Below are 22,849 nucleotides of genomic sequence, written 5' to 3' on the forward strand. Positions count from 1 at the left end.
GTGAGTTTTATATTTTGTATGTTTTCATGTTACTAATCAGCATCCTTTTGTTTCAAACTGAAGAACTCACTTTAGCATTTTTTTGTAAGGCAAGTCTGATGGTGATGAACTCCCTCAGATTTTGTTCATCTGAGAAGTCTTTATCTCTCCCTCATTTCTGAAGGACAGCTTTTCTGGGTATCATAATTCTGTATGGCAGTTTATCTTTCAACACTCAAATGTATTATCCCACTTCCTCCTGGTAGCAAGGTTTTTGCTGAGAAATTCACTGATGGACTTATGGGGATTCCCTTGTATGTGACAAGTCACTTTTCTCTTGTTTTCAAAATTCACTTCATCTTTGACTTTGAACAATTTAATTATCATGTGTCTCAGTATAATCTTTGATCCTGTTTTATTCTTTTTTCTTTTTCTCTTCTGACTGTATAATTTCAAATGACTTATCTGAATTCATTGATTTTTTTCTTCTACTTTCTTCACAGATTCTTTCTTCTATCCTGTTGAAGCTCTCTATTGCATTTTCCATTTATTCACTGTATTCTTCAGCTCCAGAATTCCCATTTGATTCGTTTTTATGATTTTTCTCTCTTTGAGGAGCTTCTCATTTTGTTCAGATGTTGTTTTCCTGATTTCGCTGAGTTGTCTATGTTTTCTCATAGTTTGCTAAGTTTCCATAAGGCAATTGTCTTGAATTCTTTGTTAGATCTCTATTTCTTTGGGGCTAGTTTCCAGAGATTAGTTTCATCTGGTGATGTCATGTTTGCCTGACTTTCTCATGATCCATGTAGCCCTACATGGATGTCTGTGAATTTGAGGGAGGAAGCACCCCTTTATATCTGGTTTTAGGTTTCCCCTGCTGGGACTGCCTCTGGGGTCACAGTGGAGCAGGGCTGCAACCAGGTCCATGTGTTGGGTACGTGGTTGGCAGCCTGTTCCTGGGAGCATGGGTGAGTGTGATTCCTGCTGGATCCCCAGGTGCAAGGCACTACCTCCTGGGCCACAGTCAAATAGGGCAGGAGCCAGGTGTCAGAGCTGCTTCTAGAGCTGCAGATAGCAGGCCTGTTGTCAGGCATGCAGGTGGATACAGCTACTGCCAGGTTCTTAAGCATTCTCACACCAGGCACCTGAGTGTGTCCTTGGGCAGCAGATCTGCCTCTGAGACTGCAGTACAGCAGGACTGGAGCCAGTCACAGGGCTGCTTCAGGGTCCACAGTCAGGACCGAGACCAGTGATCCTGCACAGACTGGTGTCGCTGGGTCCCAGGACAGGTGGGGCTCACTCTGGGCCATAGTAGAGTGGGCCTGGAGCTGGGTTCCAGGATTTGCAGTTACAACCAAGGTTGGTGAGCCTCTAACTAGTGGCATGGATAAGGTGTAGCTCATCCCAGGTCCCTTGGCAGCGGAGGCTGGTGCAGGACCATGCCAAGAGAGACTAGGACTGAGTCTACATGGAGATGGGGCTGCTTTCAGTCTGCAGCTGGACGACATTCAACAAGTCTCACTGGAATGTGGGCATGACTCCTCAAAGCAGCTCGCTTTGGTCTAGTACTTCACTAGGGTATTACAACCTTCTAGCTGGTTCCCAAAACTCCCACAAAGGCATTTTTGTCCATGAATGACTGGCCGATTTTTATTTGTGCAAGGGGAATCTCCTATTCTGCTATTTTGCTGACATCATTCCCCTCTCAGCCAAATATTTTTGAGGTTCATCCACCTCACTGATACAATGTGGCATGTATTGCTCCTTCTTATAGTAAATTAATTACTTTTAATGACTGCATATTAGTTCATCCTGTGAACATAATTAGCTACCTCCATTCATGGATATTTGAATGTTTTTTGTTGACATATTTAATGATTCATTGAGCAATTTTTGTGCATATGTACAAATGATTTTGTAGGTTTTTAAAAGCCAGTTTTTGTTAAACATATGTGCTTCTTACTTATTTAATTAATCAGCAAGTCATTTAATTAACTCTTTGTTAATCAAGTTGACTCATTTTCAACTGGCCATTTCAGCCAAACTGCTGAACTGGGAGCCCCATGTACACATAAAGAAAGCGTCCTGGAAAGGCAAAAGTCACAAGGAGAAAATGAACTGAATCCAGTAGAGATTCTAATATTCCTTTCTTCCCAGTCACAGGGGAAAGCACTTATATCTTCCCAAACATAATTACCTTCCCGGTGTTTAATGAATACAACTTTAATTCATGCTTCACGATTTAAATCTGTGAGAATTCTAGACATGGGGGAGATTTCCTTGCACTTGCTGATCTGGTATATAAAAGTAAAGCTTTAAATGCCTGGAGATTATTGATTTGGTTCTTTACTTGGGGAAGTATAGTGGGGTGTCCTTTAAAGCAATTACTTAAGTGTCTCAACATGTTAAACAAATCTAAAAAGAAGCCCCAGAGAAAGACTCTGGCTGGTGGAACCAGTGGCCTGGCAAGGCTCATGAAGTTCCAGGACCAGAAAAGACCAATGTTTTTCAGTTTCAGCAGATCCAAGTGTCCCCTGAAGAGATTATTAAAAATATAGATGCCCTCTCCAACTCACTGAATCTGAATGTATGGCAAGGGGCCTGAGCATCTCTACTTTTTAACAAGTTCTACAGATAATTCTGTTCTCTACTAAGTTTGAGGACATTAAACCCAACCATTGGCGAAACTACTGTTTAGCTTTTCCTAAAGGGCCCCGCTGCTCACACTGAGGAATGCTACAAGAAACTTCTGTGTAAACTCACTCCTGAATTACTGCAGACATGATGTTAAAGCTGTTGCTTTGTCCTTTCTATGACACTCCATTAGAAAAACAATTATTTTAGACCCTCTGGCCCAGAAAATTTTGTTTTATCCTTGAGTTAATATAACTTGAGGGAAGGAGATCTAAAGCAATGAGTATATACAATAATCATATTTCTGATTTTGTTTTGGTGGACAGGATATTCTCCCCAATTTTAACAGCTCTCCTTTTGCCTATTGACCATATATAACTCTTGAGTTTCTACCAGACATATCCCTCTATTATGTCCATATTTTCCTATGCCATAATTCAAAATTTTGTCTCCTATTTATCATATTGTTTATATTCTTATAAGCTACCCCAAAGCCTTTGTAGAATGAGAAATGATGTGTGAGTGCAAGTATATATGTAAGTTCATTTACTTATCTACCTGTTTGAATTTCTTTGGTGCTGACGATCTTGTGCAAACAGCAGCATTCCGGGGCCTCTCTCTGTTCCTCAAATCCTTTTGCTTTTTCACCAAAGAAGCACCAAGGAGGTTACTGAATGGAAGGAAGGGTCATTCATTAAAAGCTGCATGGAGAATTGCTGTAATGAAAATGAATGGTTTTGAGAGCTTTACAAATGCAGCAAGTCTAGATGGTATTTCCACCAAGGGTCTTCTCCCTTCCCCATCCTTGCCTCCACCTCTGGGGTTTGGTGAGCCTGACTGGTCACAGGGTTCACAGCATCACTTCCTTTCTCAGCCAGTTTGTTGAATCCATCTCTGGAGCACAGTCAATCCTCTTGACCTTGGCCAGGTGCCTGCCAGTTTTTGCAGAAGCAGCAGGCCAGAACATGCGACTGGAACAGAATAAATCCCTCTCCACTCCTGGGAAAACAGCTCCTGGTTTACATGCAATGACTGTGGCTTAGGAGTCTCATCCTCACAAGGCAAAGATGGCTTTAATAGAGGAAGAGATTTGTTCTACCACTCACACCTTTAATCTGCTCTGGCAGAAGTGGCTCCCACAGTGGGCACATCTAAAACAGGAATTCACATCTCAGCTAAAACTTTCAGCTAAGACCCTAGAGAAGTGATTACTCAGCCTGCAGCAATGTAAACTGCCACGGCCTTTGCACATTGCACAGATCACAGGATGCCCACAGAACCAGTTTTCCATAAAATTCTTGCAAGGGCTCCTCTGACTGTTCTCTAAATTGAGTCCCCTGAAACACATTGCACTCCTACAGAAAAAGCTTGAAATAATGAGGTAGCTTTATTTTTGCTTCCTGACCCAGCACCATTGCTTATGTCTAGAATTTGGCTATGTTCATCTTTACTTTCAGAAATGAATCAGCAATTCGACACTGTTTCCTACTGGTTTCTCACTGGACATAGCAACCCTTTCTGCAATTTTGATGAGTAGTTTTTTTTTCCTAGGGAAGCAAATGGGAGCAGGAGGTTTAAGTGGTCCACAGTGCCTACGGCAGCCAACTGTAAACAGAAAGAACAAGAAGGCCACCACTCTAAAGAGACATAATGAATTTAGGTAAGTTGTTTATGAGCTTATGTAGCATCTGCATGTTGATTTATCTCTACAAGGGAAATATTCTTTCCATTGGCAACTAAAGCACGTGGGTTCAAAGACTGAGCCTAGAGATTATAGTAGCAGCTAAGGGGTCAGGATTGCTTCTACATGCCAAGGCTCAGAGCCTGTCATATTCTTTAGTACCTAACTTGGTAAGTTGACCAGTGCAAGAGTAGAATAGAAGGAAAAATGCTAGTGGGATGGACACAGCCCAGATGCTGGGGAGCCCGTTTCCCTGAAGCCCAGCCTCCTCTGAGATGCAGAAGCCATCATGTGTCTCCCCCACATTCTTTCAGCTCAATTAGTTTTACCAGATAGAGAGTTAGCATTCTAAAATAATCTGCTTTTTATAAATTCAGTAATGTGTTTGTTTTTGCGTGTAAACGATTTGACTTCAGAGCACATAAAGTAAACGGGAAATCTCAGCATCATTCTCACGTAGAAACTGTTATTCAGAAAATATCTATTTTGGTACCCAAAATTTTTTTTTCCTTTCTCTCTCCTTTGGGGAGGATGAAAGCTGCAAAGCCATTTATCTCCCCTAAATTAGCCATGTGACAACTCTGAGCTGTTAATAACCCACAGCATTCGTGTTTATGTTGGAGAGAGGTCAAGCAGTGATCACTGCGGAGGGACAGTAGCCAAACTAAATGCAAGTGAAATACAGCAGAAAAGCAGCCCAAGTAGGCACAAAGTAGGGAGGAAAGAACAACTGCAGCTCAAATGCCCCCCAGCCACTGCCAACGTGGAGGGGCAAGAGGGGTTGCAATGCCTTCTTCCAGGGGTCATGGCACTGCAGCCATCCAGCTTGACTGAGGCGAGGCTCCAGGGCTGCAGGCACACCCACAGGCTCCCAGCTCTTGGCTCCTGTGCTTGTTCCCATGTCTGCTGACCAAGCCCTGCTGTCCAGATGCCGGCTTCTTCCACCTCTGCCACTCAGGGCCCAGAGGATGCTGCCATTTTGTCCCAAGTCTCAAACGTGCAACAGGCTTTTGCTTAATTGTCCCACCACCTGAGGAAAAATGTTCATATTTCTCAGGTGGGTGTTAGGGCCTAGCCAGAATCTCCTGTCGCTTCAAACCCTTGCATTTCTTCACCACTTCCTAGAGGCTTTCTTTATGCCACCGTGGCAGGAGCTAAGTGTGATGCCCTGCTACCTCTCTTGTGAGTAACCAAAGCTAAGGTTGAATATGAGATGTACCTGCAGAGAGGCAGGAGCCCACTCTGTATCAGATGGCCTTGGTTCTCCTTCCAGCTCCCTTGCTTCCTTAATCACTGGCCCTCTCGTCGTCTCAGTTTTCCCACCAGACAAGGTGAATTATATGTAAATACCTACAAAGGTTGTTGGGGCATTAAGTGAAGGGAACTATGATCTTTGTTCAGCAAAAAAATGTTAGTTATTATAACAATGATGACAATTATGAGTGAGTCCAGGGTTTCTGCAAAAATGGAAATCATTCCAAAATGTCTGAATTTGAGGAAATCCCAGCAGAAGGAGAAGCAAGAAAAGCTTCAACTCCTGGGAGACCACTACTTTTAGGAGAAGCCAGGCCTTCTAACAAAGACCAAGTAACCTAAGATGCCCTAGGGGCTCGCAAGTCCCTGCTAAGCATGAAGCAGTCCCCAGAATCACCTCTTCAGGCTTCTGAAATGTTCAGGATGAAGACATTAACAATTGCCTTTTGGGTTGAAATATAAAATACTTGAAATGTCAGATTGGACTGATCAGAGAAGTAGCAATGGAAACACCTGCTGTTTCAGTAATGGACAGTGGTTCGTAAAGGACAGCATCACATATGCTCATCATAAAACATTGCGCAGCTATGGAGAGCTGCATTTAACTCGCAGCACCAAAGCTTCCATTTAGGCAGTGAAGCACTCTCCTTAGGAGTTAATAAAATCATAATGGCCAGGAAATTAAGATTCTTACATTCCTTCTGTATTTGAGGCACTTTGTCTCTTAGGAAGTCTACAAAGTCCTTTGGATCCACACCCTCATGTCCATTCCTACTAGAGTGATAATTGTCATTCTTTCAGGCTGCCTAGCATCTGAATCTCTTTACTATATAGCCCACCTTTAAAATAGAAGCTAAAAGTGCAAGACACTTGTTTTCCCAGCCTCTCTTGCAGCGAGGCATGCCTGGCCCAGCTGCCTGCCTGCCCTGCCTGGACTCTGAGTGAGGTGTGAGAAAAGCAAACAAGCAGGGGCCACCTGGGGTGTTGCTGCAGCTCGAGGGGCAGCTGCATTTCAAGTTTTGAATCCTGCCACAGGGGATCCTTCTCAGGCAGCCCCCGGTGGTGGGTAAGAAAAACAACACACGGTGGCAGCTGAGCCTCCTTGGAGTCATTGCATGGCACAACCGTGAGCATGATTCCTATGTGCACAACCACGAGGGTGGTTCTCAGGCCTCCCCAAGTCCTTCTAGAAGTCCTAACTGTGAAGCTGATGTTCCTCCTCATGTTAGCATATTCTTCCATCTCATGCTAACTCCTGCTCATTCTTTTAGATTGTGCTTAAGCATCATCTCCTCGTAGAAACCCTCTTGACGTGTCTCTCCTCCCTTCAGACTATTTAGACTTCTCCACATCAGGGACTAGGTCTAATTTATTTTTTTTAAGACAAGTGCCCAGAACTGTAGATATTCAATAAATACACCTGTATGACTGTCCTATGACTAACATAACTAATTATCACAGATTTGTTAACTTAAAAAACAACACAGATTTCTTCTCTCAACAGTTCTGGAGGCCGGAAGTCTGAAATCAGTTCCACTGGGCCAAAATCACAATGTGGGCAGGGCTGTGCCCCCTCAGCAGGCTCTGAGGAGAAGCTGTTCCCGGCCTCTCCCAGCTTCTGGTGGCTGGAACTCCTTGGCTTGGGGATGCGTTGCTCGACGCTCTGCCTCTGTGGTCATTTTACCTTTTCTTCTGTCTGTGCTCTCCCTCTGCCTCCTTCTGACAAGGACATTTGTGATTGCATGTAGGGCCCACCGGACAATCCAGTATACTCTCCCCATCTCAAGACCCTTAACATAACGACATCCGCAAAGCCCTTGCCATATAAGGTAACACCCATGAGTTCTAGGTTAGGGCCTAGACATCTTGGGGGGCCACTATTCAGCCTACCTACCTTATTGGTCATGGACTGTATAAATTTCCATAAAGTAAAGCACTAGTCTCCTTGCTTTCCTGTCACACTGTCCTCAAAGTTGCTCCCATGTGAGAGGATTTTCGTCCTTCACAAACTACCCCTCCTTGAGCTGAACCCACCTTGGGTGCAAATCTACCTGGTGGCCAGAAGTCCTTGTAAAGTTCACTCAAGCTGTTATGATGGTCCTCTTCCTGGTGCCACTGCTGCTGACCTTGAACAAAACTGCTACATGAGCAGGAGGCCTGGTGTCCAGGTCTGGTGACCACGGATGAGAAATCCACCTCTCTGGGCCTGAGTTTCCTCATTCAGAGAAGAAGGACAGAATAAACTCTTCCCAGCTCAACTGTGCTCTCTCCTTCTTGTCACAAAAGAACACTTTCTGTGTGATTCCATTCACATGGCTCAGTAAGAGGGCACAGTGACTTGTATCGTTCAGGAATGCTTACATAGGTGGTCAAACTATAAAGGAACCTAAGAAATGATGATCACAAAAACCTAGGATACGATGATGATTATGTCTGGTGGGGTTGGGAGGACAGAGAGGATTTGGGGAGCAGAGAATTTTCTATTTCTTAATCTGGGTGGTGGATACAGGGGCCTTTCCTTTATACCTACTTGTCAGTTTGTACATATGTGCTTTACTTATTTATTTTTATTTAACTTTCTATTTTGGAACATTTATTTTTCAACATTCGCAAATGTTGATACACAAAGTAGATACAATAGTATAATAAACCTCAACTTCAACAATTATCCACATTTTTCTATTTTTGTTGCACATAGGCATGCCTCCTAATTTTGGGGAACAGAAAGATTTTAAAGCCACTCCCAGTGTTTCACCCACAAAAGTTTTAGTATGCTAGATGCATATGTATATATATTATGAATATATACATTTTATGTATGTATATATAAAAGACAGAAATTCTAAGCAGGGAAAGAGCTGTGTGTGTGAATGAGTGTGTGTGTGTGTGTGTGTGTGTGTGCCCATGCATGAATATGTGTGTATGCTTGTGAGCATGTGTGTGCATGTGTGTGTGCATGCATCTGTATGCATTTGTGTGTGCATGGTATGTGCACATGTGTGTGCATGTGTGTCTGTGTTTGTTTATGGGGAGGCCATGTGTCACAGCAAGATGTCTGCTTTGGGTTGAGAAGCAGCTATGCCAGTGGCTCAGCTTGGGGTCATGGTCCTGGCTCCCAGTGATGGAGCTGGACACATAAACGAGCACAATTAGCTCCAGGAACCTAGAAGAACTGTGGCCCTTCAGATTTCAAGGGGTGTTGTAGGGCTAGATAAATCTAGTACAAGCTTCATGTCTGTCTTTTCATTTCCATCTGCCCAGCACCCAGCACAGTGAGCTGCCCAGAGTAAGACCTCAATAACTGTTATGTAACTACATGACTATAGAAGAGGTTGTCTCTAAAGAACCCCATAGTTTGGGGGATGCTTAGGTATTTTTCTCATGACTTTAAGCAAACTGCCTTGCTCTTGGAGAGAGGGAGGAGGTTGTGAGCTTCTCCGGGAAATAGCGGCAACCCCATACTGCTGGTGGGAAGGAGGCAGCTGGTTCCCTACAGAAGCGGGTAAGGATACTGAGGCAAACATCTGTGCCTCTAACGTAGCCTCAACAGCAATTTGTGCTGTTGCTGGAGAAACCTGGAGTCAGGTGTTTAACTAGTACAAGTTGTAAGAGTCCATGTCTTGTGAAGTAGGGGTAGGAATGGGGTTACAAAGTATAACGAGCAGTTCTCAGACACCAACCTGGGGTCTAAGTCCTGGTGCTGCCAGGCTCTGCCTGCAGGCCTCTGAGTCCTGGGCACCACGCAGAAGGCTGAACAGAAGAGGCCAGTCTAGGATCTCATCAGCTTCCTTTGGTCAAAACCTGCCCATTCTTCAAGTCTACTCAGTCCCTCCGTTTCCAGAAGCTTGTAGTCCACAAGAAGCCCTCCATCCTCTCCTGCTCCTACCTCAGTGACTTTGTTCTGGCTGTTCTGTCTCCCAGGAGCACTTTTCCCCCAGGTTTTCTTGTAGCTTGCTGCCTCGCGTTCTTGAAGTTCCTGTTCAAACATCTCCTTATTTGAGAGCTCATCCATGGCCATGCTTTGTAAGCCAGATGACAATCCCTACCTCCCTACCCTCGCCCCTCTATCTCTTGTACTCTGCTTATTTTTTTCCCCAACCCCTATTGTCTGTCTCCCCATCACATGGAGCTCACAGGGTATAAGCTCTATGGGGACAGGGTACTTGTCTGCTTTCTTCATAGTTGTGTTTCCAGGGCCTGAGCAAATGCTTGACATGTAGTGGCAGCTCACTTCCTGTTTGTTGAATGAGTATGATTGCATTTCTTGTCTGGCTATGCCTGTCACTAACGCTTTATTATCTTTCATATTTGGTCTTCCCCACAGGACTCCTTGAGGTCTACATGGGATCTGTTCCTGTTTTCATTGCCTCTTATTCACCTATTTGTGAGGGCGGATTCCTGCTTTAGGACTGTGGAGAAGGCCAATACACAACACCCAGTACTGGACAGATGAGACCAGCAGTCATTTGTTGATCACATAGCTTGGGGGACGAGGATATTGCACACCACACAGGACCACCTGGAAGTTACATTCAGGACCAGAGTGAACAAGGAGGGGCTGTGGGGGAAGGCTTTGTGGCATCAAGAGGGTAGGGATAACCCCTGGCTCCCATGGAAAGATGCAATTGGCTTTCTTGAATAATTGTGTGAGTCCTGGGAACTGAGGCCCAGTCCTCAGGGATAGGCAGGAACAGTACCTGCTGCTCTGGGTAAGAAGGGTCCTTTAGCTGGGAGACCTTATCCATGGAGCAGAGTAGGGAGGGAAACTGCAGGTAGGCCATTCGAAGCCCTCCTGGTTTCACCAGGAATGCCATGTCAAGGGAGTACATGGTACTGGCCAGAATTCTAGGCCTTACAGCACAGTTCCCCTCTAGTTTATGTGTTGGAATGGGGGTCCTGGGGTGTCTCCTCACTAAGCCCCATTTTGGCCTGTCACTCCTGCTTTGTCTTGGTTTCTCAGCCCTGCTATTGTGCAGCCTGTTCCTGGGCACTTAATCCCCTCAATCCAGGGGACTGGCTCAGCTCACCTACGTTCCTGGCCTTCCTTCTGCCTCCTCTGGGCCCGGGCCCTGTGCATGGCTCCTTCTTTTCTCAGATGACTTGGGGTTTCTCCATGCATTGCGCTGGACCCTGTGCCTCTCGCTCCTCCTCACCTGCCTGTGGCAGTGTGACAGCTCCCAACACCCTTCCCAGAGGACTGCTCTCCTCTCCTGAGCAGCTGCGGAGGGCAGCTTTCTGCAGAGCCCATGGAGGGAGTCAGACTGGAGCCTGGTTTCCTCTGCAGTCTCACTGCGCCTGCCCATGGGCATCAGCCCAATGGTTTTGCATCCTTGTGAGTCAAATCCAGAAGCCAGAAGGTTTTTGGTGCTGACCAATTAAGGCATTGATATGTGGCAGCCCTGCAGATGCAGCCCCCAGATCTCCCACTGCAGCCACAGCTGGAGTGCTGCCACATCACCGTCACATCTGCCCAGAGGCCATGCTTCCCAGTAACAGAGCATTCGTGGATATAAGGAGGCCCATTCCTGGCAGACTTTGAAGCACAGTCTTGACCTTTCTCCTTCCTACCTTCTCTCTCCTTCATGTGGGCAGACTTGTGTCTTAGTCTAATGCCTCTCCCAGCCTGTTCCTGCTTCCTTCCTACTTATCCTTATGGGCATTTCCTCCATAATCTGCACATCTAATCCTATCCTGGTGTCTGCTTCATGGAGGATCCCAATTTACAAGATTGCTATGGTGTGAAAGTCTTCAATGGTCCCAAGGCCCCAGTAGCATGTGGGGAAGGCGTGGGCACCCAGAGGGGCTGGTCAGGAGCCACCTTCACTTGTTGGACTTCAGGGGAGAGCCACCTGTCAGAGTCAGTAAAGGCAGGGCTTCAGGGTCAGATGAACATGGATCAAACCCCTGAGCAGACATCAGATCCTCAGAGAGTCTTGTAGCCACTTCATGCCTCGGTTTCCAAAGTTGCTGAATGAGGTGTTTGTGAGAATTCAATGTGACAATGTGTGCCCAGTGTTTAGGGACAGTAGATAGCAAGAGTCTGGAATAGCCCATGGTCAGTGAATGAAAACTGAGTTTGCTCAGACTGCCCAAGCTATTTTCTTTCTAATAAGGGCTCATCCATAGACATTTAAGACTAGCAGACAGAGTCCTCAGGCTGGGCTTACCTTTCTGTAGAATCGGAATCGCTCTGAAGCCCAAACTTGCCCAGAGCATCAGCCAGCAGGTCCCCGGGGAGTCCCAACCCCCAGCAAATGCATGGAGACTTGGGAGGCCACAGGAGCACTGATATTCCTCGGAGACCCCTCAGTTCTCAGCAGCCACCCACAGGACCCACTGCAAATCCTGTCACCCCCTTTCAGAAAGATCTCCGGCTTCTCAGTTAGCCTTCCTGGACCCCAGGTTCACCTATGAAACGTGGAAGACAGGGATGCTACACCCAATCTCCCACTTGCCTTCTAGCTCTGTCGATGTGCTACAAACCATGCTCAAATATGCCCAACCTCTCAGCTACAGCCTCAGCCTGCCCTTGAATATCAGGGTTGATGTGATGGCAGGGATTTTAAGGCCTTTATTCTCTAAACACACTTTATCTGTGATCATCGAACACAGGGAGGATTTGCAAAGCAGGGTAAACCTAAGCATGTTTAACTTACAGCTTTATAACATCTTTTTTAATCGAAATTTTCTAGAAACAAAGAGGCTGAAATCTAAAAACCACTGAACAAAAAGCTTTCAACTGAAAGGGCTCAGTCCCATGACGATGGTCAGGTGATCCTCCATCTTGCCTAAAGGGAGAGGAGAGGCCTTGGGGCAAAGAATGCAGAGCTGTGGGGGGTGCACCCAGATAGGGATCGCTACCCTGCCCTGGTTCTGAAACCCTGCAAGGGAGGCCTACATCCAGTTCCCCAGAGAGCGGGGGCACTGTCAGATGCAGTAATGAGTCCCAAGGTGCTAATTAACGGGGAGACAAGCTCAGCCTTCCCCTGCAGACCCAGGCTGCTCCCCCTCCAGCTTGCCTCTCCCCTTGTCTCCTCTTACTTGGAACAGGGCTCACCATCAGCTCCCCGTAGTCCCAGAAGAATCCCTGCTTCTCTGGGAGCAAGAGGCAGGCAGGTTCCTGCTCACGGATGGGCGACACAGATCTCTGTGGCTGCTCAAAATCTGTGGATGCCATACATAATTCTTCTGCATGAGGTACATCCCTGGGCGAGCCACCCCCAGAAGCTTTGAGAGTGAGTATGACACCCTCTCCCCTCAGGTTCTCACCCCCCATTCCCCTCCTAGGCTGCAGGCTCACAGTGCACTGTGTGTCCCCAGTTCTTCTAGTGGTTAAGCACCTGGCCTTGTCTGCTTCCTCTTCCACAATGCTCATCCATGGCTGAGATTTATCACATCCTGCAAACGGGGTCCCCTGAAATTCCTCTCTCCAGTAGCATAATGGGCTTTTCGAGGGCAAGGACTACGAGCTGTTCATGTGTCCCCAGCAATGACAGAAGGGACATTGCAAATGGTCAGTGGAAGCAAGGTATGAAGGAAAGGGCCTGGGGCCAGCCTGGTTATGGGGGGCCTGAGAGTGCAGGGAGGATGGAGCACCCAAGTCAGGACCCCCAACGTGGGTGGCCTGCAGGCTTCTCCCTGTTTACTGCCCTGTTGACATCCAGTATGACCTCCACAGTGATGGCAGATAAGCTAGGGTGTAGAAATGATATTTTGTCCCAAGAAATTCTATCAAAATATAAAGAAGGGAAAACAGCATCTAAGGAACAGGTCACCTCAATATATAACACGTTCACTATAGGCCCTGGCCAGTGACTTCCTCTCCTCTGACTCAGTTTCCCCTGGAGAAGCAGTCTTCCTGTGGGATTTGCCCAGCTGGGAACTTGAGCCCAGCAGGTAAGCAGGAAGAGGCAGCACCTGGGTTACCTGTTCAGCTCTCCTAGAAACAGCGCTATGTGATCTTGGGCAAGTCATGCTCTCTGGGCCTCAGTTTCCCTGCTTGTGGGCCCCATCCAGCTTGTATATTCTAGAGGCTGTGATTTCACCACACACTCTTATGTCAGGGGGACTTTAGGCTGAGCTGAGTCGTGTGCAGCTCATGGGCAGCAGGGCTTGGCTACCCATCCTGCCTCCGTGGACAGCATCCCCAAGGAAGCCTGCAGCAATCCCAGCAAGTTGCCAGCAACCCACTATTTCTCAGTGGTGACCAGAAGGGCCTGGCTCAGAATCCCAACAGCACATGGTTTCCATACCTTGCCTCCCCTCCCTCTCACCCACCTCTCAGTCTCCAAATGAAAATCTGCCAGAAGCCAGAAACTGGGGACCATAATTCAGTATTTATTTATGAAAGATGGATCCCAAAAATGAGCACCTAATGGCATGTAAGATGATTCTTCAGCTATATTCTAGTCCAGAAGTTCTCAAAGTATGGTCCGGGGACCTGTGGGTTTCTGAAAACCTTTCAGCAGATCTGCAAAATCAAAACTACTTTATAATAATGCTAACATATTATTTGTCTCTTCATTCTTGTTCTCTCACTAGCATAGTGAAATTTTCCAGAGGCTGCATGACGTGTGATATTGTAACAGATTAAATGCAGCTATGAGAATCCAGATGTCATCTTTTAAGTCAGATATTAAAGAGATTTGCAAAAATGTAAAACAAGGCCTTTCTTTTCATTATTTCTTTTGGAAAATCTGGGTTGCTTTTTCTTTTTGAGGTACATTATGTTAATGTGTAATGGGTTTATTGTTTAGAAAGAATTAACTAGTCATTTAAGAGTTTCTCAGCTTTGGTTTCTGATATGGTAAATATTACTGGATATAATACTCATAAACAAAGACTTTATGGGGCCCTCAACAATTTTTCAGAGTGCAAAGAGGTCTTGTGACCAAATGACTTGAAAACTGCCGCTGAGCTCAGTGGGAAAGGACAGACTTCTGTGCCGCCTCTGCCTGCTGTCCTCCTGGACGTAATTTCCCAGCTGGGTGGATTCCTCCAGGCAAAACAGCTTCTTCAGGGGCACTGAGTCAGAGGAGAGCAAGTCATCTCTGGGCTCAAAAGCCAGCTGCACTACCTCCTAGTGGTGCAGTCCTGAGTAAGTCACTGAACTTCTCTGGCCTTCTGTTTCTTCTTCTGTGGAGGGAGGCATCGTAATGAGGTGCTTACTGCCTGGCACTGCTGATGGGCTTGGTGGGTATTGGTCTGTCTCTGCTTCTCCAGCACATGGGCCCTTCTCCAGGACAAGCATGCTGAGGGTAACTGCCAGAGAGATGCTTTCCAGTCCTTGTCACTGATGCCAAATCTAGCTGCCTCCACATCTCTAACTGTCCCCGGGTGCTGGCCCTGCTGCTAGGCCAGGGGTCGCACTTTGAGAACCACTGAGGTGGGCCTTTAAGAGTTCAAATCCTGCAGATGATGAAGTGTTTTATCTCCCTGGTATTTAATGAAATCCAGGTCCTGGGAGGTTCTGGGAGTGGAAGGGGCTCCTGGGAGTAAAAGCTTTCCAGAAAGAGACGGGAGGGGGCCTCTGACCAGCCTCATTAACTCTTCTAGCACAAATCATTTCCATAAACAAATCCTTCACTCACAGACCCCACCTTGGGAAGCCTTTCTGCCAGCAGAGAGAGGAAAGTGGGGGCCTCGTCAATCGGGTACAGTACATATCACTCAGCTCTCCACAGTCCTGGCTGCTTCCTACCCTCTTGACTCCCTCATCTTCTTTCTCCCTCTTTTTCAGCCCAAGAGCTTGTGGCTGAAAACTGGAGGCTTGGCACCCCCTGGGGCTCATGGGAGCAGGGGTCCTTCAGCTGACCCCCAACAGTAGGTGTCTCAGCATCACTGGGGACTGAGGAGAGAGGCCCTTCAGTGGACTGGCTAGCAGCCGCCTCCAGGAAGGTGCAGGAGGGGGCTTCCCTGAACCTGCTTCCTTTTTCCTCCTCAATATGTAGAATTCTTTCCCTTTTGTGCTTACAACCAACTTTCAATCTTCTTAGCAGTCCTAAGACATCCCCAAGAGAACTCCTCCTTCAAAGCCAGCATCTCACTTTGGAAAGCTGTGGACACAGAGCTGTTAATTTTTTCCATAAGCAAATCTTCCCCACAGGGTCAGGAGAGAGGTTCCCCATGCATTTATGCAAGTCTGAGGTGGGAAGCAAAGGGAAGAGGCACTTAGCCACCCTCCTGCAATGATGATGAATCCTGCAGTTCAAAATCTTCCCTCCCTATCAGTGTGGAGATGGATGTGTTCAGTTCCCTGCAGCTCAATAGGTACAAGGGAAGGATGGTAAAGGGCCTCTGACAGGTTAGAATGCAGGGTCTGTCCCCAGTGGGGGTAGCCAGTCAGTGCAAAAAGAGCATCCAGTGTTTGCTTGCAGTGAGCTGGTACAGAGAACAGCATGAGGGACACCACCAAACTCCCTCCCTGGGAACCACACTCAGACTGTCAGCATCAAGCCACCCAAGCTTTGAACTGGATCTGTAAGCATCTGGGCTTTATCTCGACGTTTTTCGTGCACCTGTTAGCAAGATGTGCCCTAAGGTATCAGACAAGGCTAAGAGAAGTTCTTGTTTGCATCTGGGAATGCTCAAACGTTTTTCTGTATCAATTAATGGTAATTGCTTCTTTGTTTTACGCTATTTCAGCTGTTGATGGGTTTCATAGAAACGCTCTGCTTTGGATAGGGGGCAACCTGTACCTACTTACAAATGTTGTGAGAAGTTAGTTACTCACTGTATCAAAAGCACTAACTGAGGGAGTCTGTGGACTTAAAGTGAACAGCTGGCAGCTGCCCAACGATGCATTCCCGTCATCCCTCCCCAATGATCCTCCAGCTCCAAAGGAGCCACAGGAAGGGGCAGGTTCCTGAGGAGGCAGCAACTGTGTGGACAGCACCTCTCTCCAGTGTCGGAATACCAGATTCAAGTTTCACCAAGCACCCCGGGGCCAGTCAGTGCACCTAACTAGCAAGGCAATGTGCTAACTGGCTCTCAGCTGCTCTCTTCACTATGGGGCAAGGACCTCATCCAACGAAGACCCAGAGCTCCTTCTGACAGGAGAAGGTCCTGGAAAGCTGTTAAGTGCCATTTAGAGGCCACCCTGTTTTTCCGAGCAGGTTGGTAACTGGATGCAAGGGCTGCCGGCCTGGGTGGGCTGGCCCTCTCCATGCCTGTCCTTCCCCGGCTTTAACAGCTGCAGCACGTTCCTTCTAGCCCGGCTATGAGGCCTCACACCTGGGCTGGAAGCGCAGAGAAGGCCTTGCTGAAGAGACTTTTGGACCTTCTCCCCAGAGCACCCAGCTTCGATTTATTTCCCATCCTGGCCAGTGTTCTGCTGACCTGATCCTATAACCACATAATGACGTTATTAGCATATGATGAAGCACATTGCACAGTGTGTCCTGCTGGAGAGGCTTAGATTAAATCGCGGCTTCAGCAGAGGGAAAGGAGAAAAGGCAAGCGAGCAAGCTGGACTTGCAGGGACATATCTGCAGTGCTCAAGGAAATCTAGACGTCTTCTGGGCCTCCCGGTACCCCCACAGGTGAAGAAATGAGACCAGAGAAAGGGGATGACTCACTTGGAAACTCACTCCATTGAACACAGATCAAGGGGGACCAGTGTTGCACCACGTTTAATAGGCTTTGGCAGGAATTCCCAACAGTGTTGGGAAAAGAGGAGAGATGTTTCCCCAGGCAGAGATCCAGCTCACCGGACAGAGAGAAAAATGCCCGCTCCGAAGGCTTAGGACCTGCATGGCTGGGCAGCCCCAAGAGCAGGGCCATGTCTGAGCCCAGGTGGAGCCCACAATCTGTCCCAACGCAGCAGCTGGGCCCAGCCCAGAGCAAAGCACATGTGAGCCTCCCTGCCCGGGACTGGGGCCTGCGGGGCTGAGGGCTGTGGGCACTCTGACCTGGGTGACCCCACACTGCAGGCTTATCTTGACTCCGAGCCTTTGCTCCTGAGTGTCTCTCCTGCTGTCCAAAGGACTCATCTCTAGGGATGCCCTCTGCAGACCTCCCTCGTGTTAGAGCCCTGCTCTTGGAATCATCTGCCTGGATGAGGTGTCACTTACTCCTCTTGTCCCTTCTCTGACCTCCCTTCAGACAGCTTGCTCTGATCCATCTGCATATCTTTGTGCCCAGCAAAGGGCCTGATATCAACAAGATGCTCCAGGCACTGCCCATTTGAACAGTTGTTCAGATGGGACCCGGTGGCATTAGGAAGCTCCCTGGACATTCTTGGGCAGGATATGGGGAGAACCCTGCTGATGAGTTCAAGAATGCAGGGTGGCTGCTGCTCGATTTCCCCTGCTTCCTGGGATCTGGGGAAGAGAGGGGTCTCCTCACACAGGAGGCCGCAGCTGTGAGGAGAAAAGGATGCTGAGGCTGGCAGCCAAGTGCAGCCAGACAGATGCGTGGGGGGCCATAGATGGAAACCCAGAAGTAGGAAGACAGAGGGCAGACCCCCTGCACAGAGGCAGGACAGGGGGCTTACAAAAACTAACTTTGCCCTGCTTTTGTCCTCCAGCTCCAGACACCTGACCATGCTTCCTCCCAGCCAGAAGGTTCTGCATGCCCATCTTCCCAGCTGCACATGGGCCATGCCCAAGCTTCCTTCCTGCCTCTTCCACACTTGGAGACCCGAGCGGTGCTGGAGAGCCGTGTGGCTGTACTTGGCTGCTTCCTGCTGCTCTTGCTGGCACCCTGCTAGGTTTCCCAGGGCCTCTGGTCCAAATGTTCCCACCTCTCGGAGGCCCCAAACACACACCCATCCCAACTGCACTCAGCGATGACCTCATCTTCAGGGAGATTGGAACCACACAGAGTAAACGCCTTTAGATTCCATCCTTAAAATATGGTTCCTCAACCCAGCTATCCTCAGGCTGCTGCCCTGTGTTTCTCCTTCCTGTCTCTGCTGAGGTTTGTGAAGGAGGGACTCCAGGTGCCTCCAGTCCCTCCCCTGCCTCCCATTCCTCAACCCTGCCACTTGTGGACTCAACCCAGAGCTCTACTCAAAATATGCACCTGGACAGATGGTCACAGCATACTGTGAGATGGAAAATGCAGATGATAAAACAGGATGCATGCTACAATTCCATATTTTTATTAAAAAAATTTTAAGTATTATATTTACATATCTTGTCTGTGGATGGTATATAATAAAATAATAGCAGCTATCTCTGAGTAATGCAGTTATGGTGATTTTCTAATTCTTTTTCATCTTCATTTACATTTTTCTCAGTGAATGTGAATTACTTGTGAAAAAGTTGTAAGCTGTAGAAGGAAAAAGGCAACAAACTGCTTTTCAAATGTCCAATAATAACCTTAAATTTCACCAGTTACATCACTTATACCGTGGCCAACATCACTCCTTATACTCAATAGTTCACAGGTGGATCAAAGAGTTAGAAGTAGAAAGTGGAACAATAAAAGAAATAGAAGAAAATATGGAAAGAAATTATGAATATAAATATAAAAAATTAGAAATTATTTTTCTCATAATCAGAGAGTAGTTGAGACTTTTCTGAGCAACTCATTAAAGCCGCAAGCCATGGAAGAGCAGATGAATAAATTTGATGGCATCAAATGCAATAAACAAATCAAAATACAGAGGACAGAGAGGAGGAAATTATTTCCACGTGAGTATTGGTTAGTTTCCATAAACTATAAATGGCACGTTTAAGTCAATAATATCAATTAATCAACAGAAAAGGACCTGGAGAAACACTTCATAGATAAAGATACACAATTAACTTAGAAACACATGAAAAAGGGTACAAAACTTTTAAAGAGAAGACACCATTTTCTACCTATCGGACTGGCAAAGGATAAATATATTGATCAGGTACAATAGAGACAATTAATATGCAGAAACAGATTTCCATGCATTTGCTGGGAGTTTAAATTGATCCTGCCTTTGCTGAGATCAATGTGGTGATATCTTTCCAAATTCAAAATTCATATGCCTTTTGAGACATCACATTCATGCCTAGGAATTTATTCTACAGACACACTTTCAAAAAACCAGCTTTTGATTTCTTCGATTCTCTCTAGTGCATTCCTGTTTTTAATTTCTGTTTTAATTTTTATTATTTTCTTCTGTTTCTTTCTTTAGGTTTAATTTGCTTTTTTTCACTAGGTTCCCATCTTAGTCCACTCAGGCTTCTATAGCAAAGTACCATAGATGGGGTGGCTTAAACCAAACATTTTTTTCTCACAGTTCTTGGAGGCTGGGAAGTCCAAATTCAAGATGCTGGCAGATTCAGTGTCTGGTGAGGGGCCCACTCTGAGTTCTAAACAGCTTTCCTGCTGTGTCCTAACATAGCAGAAGGGGCTATATGAGCTCCCTGGGGTCTCTTTTATAAGGAAACTAATATCACTGATGAAGGCTGACCTCATGACTTAATTATCTCCCAGAGGTTCCACCTCCTAAAACCATCACATTGGAGATTAGGTTTCAACATAAGTATTTTGGAGAGACACAAACATCCAGGCTATAGTGATTCCTAAAGCAGAAAGTTAGATAATTTTTCTTCTTTTCTAATATAAATATTTTGTGCTATACATTTCCCTCTAAACATTGCTTTTGCTGCATCCTGTTTTGGGTAACTTGTATTTTCATTTACTTCGAAATACGTTTTAATTTCCCTTGAGACTTCCTCTTTGATCCATGGGCTATTTAAAAGTACATTGTTTAATTTCCTAATATTTGGACTTTTCCCAATATCCTTCTGTTATCAATTTCTGGTTTAATTTTTATATGCTACAAGAATATACATTCTATGATTTCTGTTCTTTTAAATGTGTTAAGGTTTATTTTATGCCCAGAATATGGTCTACCCTGATAAATGTTCCATGTGCACTTGAGAAGAATGTGTTTTTGTTAAAGCTTTTGTTGTAAAGTGTTCAATGAATGTCAATAGGTCAACTTGGTTGATACTGTTCTTCAAGTCACCTACTTCTGGCCTACTTGTTCAATCAATTATTGAGAGAGGATCATTAAAGTTCCCAACTATAACTGTAAATTTGCTACATATTTCAGATTTATCAATTTTTGCTTTAAATATCTTGAATGTCTGTTTTTAGGTTCATGTAGGTTTAGGAGTGCTATGTCTTCTTGGAGAACTGACAACTTTATTATTATGTAATATCCCTTTTTATCCATGATCATCTTCTTTATTCTAAAGTCCACTTTATCCAAAATTAATATAATTACTCCTGCTTTTTGGGGGTCATGTTTTCATGGTATATTTTTCTCCATCACTTTTCTTTTAACCTATCCATGTCTTTATATGTGAAGAGGGTTTAATTATTAACAGAATATAATTGAGGCTTGATTTTTTTTAAAATCCTATCTGACAATATCTGTCTTTTGACTGTTGTTTACTGATATATTTGAACTAAAATCTATCACTTTTGCTAGCTCTTTTCTTTTTGCCATATTTTTTGTTTCTTGTTTCCTCTCTTTTTGCCTTCTTTGGTTTTAATTGAGCATGCTTATGATTACATTTTATCTTCTCTACTAGCTTATTTTTTAATTACTTCTACTACCTTTTTTCTAATGGCTTCCCTAGGGTTTATAATACACATATTTAATAACCTGAGTCTATCTTTTATCATAACATTATGTCATAATATTATATCATCTCATGTGCAGTGAGAGGATCTCATAGCAGAGTACTCCCAGTTCCTCCCTTCCATCCCTTGAGTCACTGTGATCATATATTTCATACTTACATATGATATAAATACCAGTATGTCATTGCTGTTATTGCTTTATACAGCTATTTTTGAGAGCAACTAGTCATAAGAAAATATTGTATTTTACCTTTATTCCGTTTCTAATACATTTCATTTTTTGTGTGTGGATCTGTTTCTTACCTTAATAATATTCCTTCTGCCTGAGGAACCTCTTTTAACATATTTTGTATAGTGGCCTACTGGCAATGAATTCCCTCAATTTTTGTTTAAGAAAGTCTACACTACTTCACTTTTGAAACATATTTTCACTGGATATAGAATTCTCAGTTGACAGGTTTTCTCTTTCAATCACCACTTTAAAGGTGTTACCCCATTTTTTCTAGCTTCTTCTTGTTAGCATTGTTTCTGATGAGAACTCTGCCATATTCTTATCCTTGTTCCTCTCTAGATAAGGGTTCCCCCACCTCTGAAGCTGATTTCAAGATTTTCTCTTTGTCTTTGTCTTTCTGCCTCTTGAGCTCTCCATCTGTATTCTTACTATTCCTTATTTACTATTATTGTTACTGGAAGCTTGCTAGCATGGTGGTAGGGTGTGGAAGATGGGGAAATTTCCTAATTTTCTGATTAAGTCTCAGTTTCTTGGAGATGCACTGCCAGTGTCTCCCCAGATACTGTCTTTGCCATTGTTTCTGCCCCTCCTCCAAGGGTAAAACTTTTATCCTTCCTCTCCTATTCCTCTCCCTTGCAACATTGAATAGCCTTCAGTATTTCCAGTTTAGGTCCTTGAAGAGAACCTCCCTGTAAATTATGGCTTTTTTCCTCCTAGGTAAGACACAGAGGCTGAGGCCAGTAGGGTGGCCTCTGGCAATACAACCCCCTTTATTACGTAAGGATGGAAGATCTCTGTGGAGTTTCAGCAGTGGCTGCCACTCCCCTCCCATAGCCAATGTTTTTGGATTTTTCCCATCCTTCCTGTGAGAGCCCAGTGAGGTTCTTGTAGGAAAAGCTGGAAAATGGTAAGAATCTCCTCCCCTGTGACCAGCAGCTTCCCCCAAGTCACCAGGAGCTTCACACTCAAACTAGTCCACACCTGGCTCCCAGAAAATCACAAAAATTTCTAGCTTAGTGTGTCTACCAGTGTCTACCAGGCACCCAGGGCCTCTGCCCCCAGGTCAGCAGGTGCCCAGGTCCTGTGTTGCCTGCAGGCATGCCTCCCTCTTTAGGATGGTGGTTTGTCCTGTGACCTCAGTTCTCTGATGGGTTCATAGAAAGTGACTGATGTGGTGCCTGCCTGGCTTTTGTGCTGTTGTAAGAACAGGGGCTGATCTTTTCTGGTTCTCCACATCTCCTAGAGATGAACTTTTGAATGTAAAAGCATATACATATGTATAAGGAAATTTGTTGCCTCATCATTTATCTAGAAAGGGTGGCTGAAAACAACCTAAAAGTCCCTTATAAGAAAGTATCAACAAATCATGATACAGCCATACAATAGAATACTTTGCATCATAGCTTAATAGCAATGAGCCATAGTTTAAATGAATGAGATGGAATATTATGCAGCAATTAAAAGGAAGCACTGATTGATACAGAAATTTATTC

The sequence above is a fragment of the Manis pentadactyla genome, chromosome 10 (assembly GCF_030020395.1).
Source record: "Manis pentadactyla isolate mManPen7 chromosome 10, mManPen7.hap1, whole genome shotgun sequence".
NCBI lineage: Eukaryota > Metazoa > Chordata > Mammalia > Pholidota > Manidae > Manis > Manis pentadactyla.